Source organism: Glycine soja, chromosome 12 (genome assembly GCF_004193775.1).
Source record: "Glycine soja cultivar W05 chromosome 12, ASM419377v2, whole genome shotgun sequence".
Taxonomy (NCBI): Eukaryota; Viridiplantae; Streptophyta; class Magnoliopsida; order Fabales; family Fabaceae; genus Glycine; species Glycine soja.
In genome coordinates, this window is record NC_041013.1 from 9,671,933 (window position 1) to 9,677,194 (window position 5,262).

At 30.0% G+C, this 5,262-nt stretch overlaps 1 pseudogene; it reads left to right on the forward strand.

Moving 5' to 3' along the window:
* The first annotated feature begins 2,149 nt into the window (after window positions 1–2,149).
* On the forward strand, window positions 2,150–4,358 carry LOC114378680 (annotated as a pseudogene).
* Window positions 4,359–5,262: the final 904 nt, after the last annotated feature.

A 5,262-nucleotide genomic window follows, 5' to 3' on the forward strand; every position in this document is an offset into this window, starting at 1 on the left:
AAAAGTAGTTTTCACAACACACAGTAACCACATGGGTTAAAAATAATCATTGTAATATAATATGTGGTGGCAGTTTTATAATTATCAGTTAAAAAACGATAATAATGTTATAGAAACCCATACTTGAATAAGAAAGTTGAAATTTCCACAACGATTATTTCATGGAAACCGATGTGGTATGCACAGTATGTAGATAATCACGTGACACTCAATGACCTCACTCGTGTGGGATCATTGAATGGGCATCAGTATGATCCTCTACTAAATGAATTGTGTGCAAAATGTCATGACATTTAATTTCATGATTTGTTCTTTTTTGAACAAAGCATTCTTACAAATATTATGGGCGCCTTTGGTTTAACATCAGGTTTAATGAACACACATTCTAATACATATTTTGTGAGAAGTAAGAATTCATAATTTTTAATTAATGATCGTTTGGAAATCTCTCAATGAAAAAATCAAACACGCAGAGTGTATTCTTAGCAAGTGATTTAAGTTATTTTTTTATATGTTTTTAGTAGTTGGAAATTTTATTTGACGAGTTTAGCAAATTATATTTTTTTATTAGATTGTAACTTTTTTTTAGATGTTATTTTAAATAATGTTTTTTACTTTCTCTAGTCTTTAATATAAGATACTTGTAACAAAATTACACATGCCAATCAAAATAGGTAATGTGATTGTATTGGTTTTTTTTTAGAAAGATATTACCAATGTATCAATTTTACCCTTTTATCTTTGTTACAGACTTACGGTGATGTGAAAACATTCAAGTCTGATAACATTTTTAAATTTTTTTTTTAAAGGAATAAAGTCTAATAACATTATGCAACACTATAAATAAAACATACACATACTTAAAATATTTAATAAGGATAAAAAATGAAGAATATGTTTTATATAAATTCTAAAATGTCTTGTAAAAACACCATCAATTATCATTATTAATAATAATAGTAATTATTATGTGATTTTTTTTATTTTTACTCTTTTTTTGGTGAATTTATTTTCACTTTTTTTATTATATAAGATATTGATAATGATATATGATAGATTTATTTTATTATTTTTTTAAAAATTTTATTTAACATTATTTATTTTTATCATTACACTAATTAACATAAAAATTATGACATATATTTAAGTGTATATTATTTTTACTGTTATTTTAAACTTGATTGAAAATATTTTAAGATAAATTGTAAAATTAATAGTAAAATACATTAAAATATATATAATAATTGAAACTAAAAGATACAATTAAAATAACTTATCTATAAATAAATAAAAAATATTATTTTTTATCAACAAGTTCAGGAATCTAATTAATAAAAAAAGCTCAAGGACCCAATTAAAAATTATCAAATAATAAGTTAATTCAACCTAAATTAAAAGTGTTAAATTGGACCATATCTTTGCTGGCTAGGTCTGTAATGTTTTGTGGAAGGACACCGTAGGTCTAAGGCTCAAGGTCAATTAAGCAGACCTATAAATTTGGACCATTTCTTTGCGGGCATGATCTGCATTTTCTATGGAAGGACACCATAGGCCGAAGGTTAAAGGTCAAGCAGGCCTACAACATGACCATATCAATTAATATTGTCAACTTCAATGGTTGGCTTACCCCATCAACAATAGACTTGCACTTTTAAGCAGAATCCTACTGATAATAAACCTAAACCAATGGTAAGCGCACATGGCAGACAAAATTAAAGAAGAGAAAATAGCTTATTTATAGTCGTCTAAAATTTATTTAGACTCTTATTTAATTATAAATTATATGATAAATTTATGAAGTTTTATGATTATTATTTTTAAAATCATTAAGAATAATTTTTTATTAATGTAAATTTTTTTGAATAAACAATACAAAAGTATATAACCATAAAACTCTCTTAAAAGAATGTGGATTTCTGGATGGTTTGCTACTTGCTAACACTTCCCCCTTTCCGGAATAAAATAAAATTAAGTTTAATATTTATGTATTAATAATGTTAAATAATTTTATATTGTTATTCAATTATAAATTATAATTTGAATTACTTTAAGATAATTATTTTAAAAGTTAACAAACTTATTATACATGATTAATTATGACCGAATAAATGTGTAAAAAAAAATTATACTTAAAATACATAATCCTCTTTCTTATAAAATACCAAAAAAAGAGTGATCCAAATTTGACGAATATGCAGCACCAATGTAGACCTCAGTGGCTTATCCAGCCACTATTGTGGCAGTTCTTTAGGTGCTTAACTTAATTTACCCACCACCCACCTTATCATCTCACTCATAAATCACACAATCTTAATCATCAACCACCATGGCTTCCACCACTCTATCTGCAGCAACCCCTTCACAAGTAAATGAATGATATAATTAAAAACAAACAGTAATTTTGTGTATAATAAAGTCTAGCTAGTCTAACTGATCTTTTGATTGAGCCTTTATGAGCTAGTCCATCTGACAGTGTGTGTGTTTGGTTTCAGCTATGTTCCGGAAAGAGTGGGATATTCTGTCCTTCTCAAGCACTGTTTGTGAAACCAATGAAGAGCCAAATGATGGGAAGGGCAAGGGAGTGAGAATAACATACCAGGCCACCAGTTTTCCTGCAGATAGAATCCCAGACATAGGGAAAAGACAGCTCATGAACCTGCTTCTTCTTGGTGCGTTTCACTCCCTACTTCTAGCATGCTTCTCCCATATACCTATTTCTTTGTCCCTCCAGGGTCAGTTCTTTCTACATTCTCACGGTGCGTGTTTGGTTTTTTGTTGGAAGGCCACCAACCCACGACTGAATCAAAAGTTTTGAATTTTTATTTCTCACAAAACAAAACGTGTATGGAAATCTATGCCTGTTTAATCTAATATTAAACCAAACACACTCTTAATCACGGATTTCCTGCATTCACACGTTCACACCATTATGAATTGGCAATTAGCCACATAGAATATGGGTGGTCTAATCTTCATCCAACAGTTTCAATTGACCAACAGTGTGAATGCATGATTTTTTATTTTTTTTGGATTTTGACGAGAATTTCATGTAATACAATGCAAATCCAAACATACTATTAGAGAAAACACATTACATACAGATTCACCAAATTTTTTGAAATTTGAATATCTATAACCTAGTTGCTGTTAATAGTTCAAATGTAATGCATCATGTCATAATAATATATTGTACTGGCCTCAATTGACCATCATCAACCAATCCATAATAACCGCAATGAGACTGTTGACCTGGGAGAATCCTTTCTTTCTAGAATATTATGCATGAATACCTTTTGCTATTTGATACCTTAGAAACAAAGAGATAAAAAAGAGAAAAATGTAAATATGTTAGGTAATATTATATTATAAGAAGAAAGAAATAAAGAGTGTCAAAATATATTTGTGTTCATATATCATAACCCGGGTTGAGGAGGACTATCGAATTGATTGGTTCTCACTGTTTGGAATGTTGTCTCCATTCTTTCACTTTGTTTTCTTGGCCCAGACGGGACACAGAGAGATGTTGTAGACAAGAAATAAAGTGAAGGATCAGCTATATTATCAACTTTTTACCTGCCAAAATGTACTGTTTATGAAAACAATTCTATCCTAGTTTCTTGATATATCTTTCAAAATCTTCAACTTTTTAACCAGAATGGGAAAAATTTACAGGGCAGGGCCTTCTACTGGTGGTACTGTAGCCAAGGATCCCATTGGAAATGATGTAATCGCTGAGAAATGGCTCGAGACACATGGACCTGGGGACCGCACACTTACTCAAGGACTAAAGGTAAATGAACAACATTTTAGTGTTCAAATGTTCCCAAAGATCTTCAACAAGATGCATATTACTTGCATGTATTATTAAAAACAAAAGATTTTTCAGAATATGAGTTGGTAGTCAATGACAATGTGGCCTGAAGAAAGGTTCTGGTAAATAAGTTTGTAAAGTAAATTAAATTCAGAAGGATTTTATTGATGACATTTCTCATTGATTATTTCCTTCAAATCTTGGTTGTTTATCTTTCCTCGGGAAAAAAATTGATGTTAATGCAGTATGTCTATTTTATTTGCGAAGAATTGAGAAAAATATTTGCTATTTTATTTCATAAATAATTATAAAATTGTGGCCTTATATTTACTAGTATATTATAAAAATCTTTGAAAGTAAGAATTAAAACAATGTGATATTTTTGTAATTTTTTTGTGAAACGAGACAAGGATCCCAAATTTAATTAGCTTTGAATTTGTATTGTCATTGTCAAAATCTAAGGTTCTGCCTAAGATGCCAAAATTATTTTTTGTCAAGCTTCCAACTTAGGTTATGTTTGGTTTGGTTTCTTGTTCAGTTATCTTGAATGTACGTTTGTCTTGCTAACCTTAATTTGGTGATATATTTGGTTTCTTGTTTAGTAACTTTGCACATATATTGACTCTAAACTGATAAGTGTTATACATACGTCACGTCATTTGTATACTGAAATCACATTATAATTATCTCATTTTCTTTTCTTTTATTGTTTCTTTTGTGTTAAAACAGTAGAAACTTAGCTTCTTTTGAATTTTTATCTAGAAGTTAATTATTTCTTAGTAATTTTGGTTGTACTTTTATATTTAGATGTAGCAGAGGCATGAAAGATGATTGAAGAACTAAAGTGTCACACTCAGTGCGAGATCCTCATTTAGCGAGTCAGAACCGCTCAGTCCAAGCAAGTTCGCTTATCACAAGAAGCCATATTGGAAGATAGTCGTCATGAGCAAGCTCACATCCTGTTAGAAATGTGCTCTCAGTGAGAGCATCGTGCTAAGCACACAAGAAAGTTCTGATTGACCAATCAATTGGTGAAGTATTTAAAAAAAGGAAACATTCATAAGAATACTTAGGAACGAAGAAAGCTACAAAAGTAGAGGAACATAAAGCAGAGGAAGCAAAGAAGTCATTGTTGAAGGGAATCACGTTCTGGAGCTCTGGTTGATCCGTTTCACTCAATTTCTCTTTCATTTTCTTCCATTTCATTCCACCTTTTATATTTGTAAGTCTCTCATGACAATGAGAGGCTAAAACCACCTGTTGTTGGGAGCTCTGCAAATCAAACTCTCTTTGATGTAATGATTCTAAACTATCTATTATTATGATGTTTTAATTATTTTTCTTTCATGAGCTCATTCACATGGTTGTGGTCTGATCATCCATTTTCATGAACTGTTTAAAGATTTAGACATTGGGAAATGTTTATATGCTAAGAACTTCGAAAGAAGATC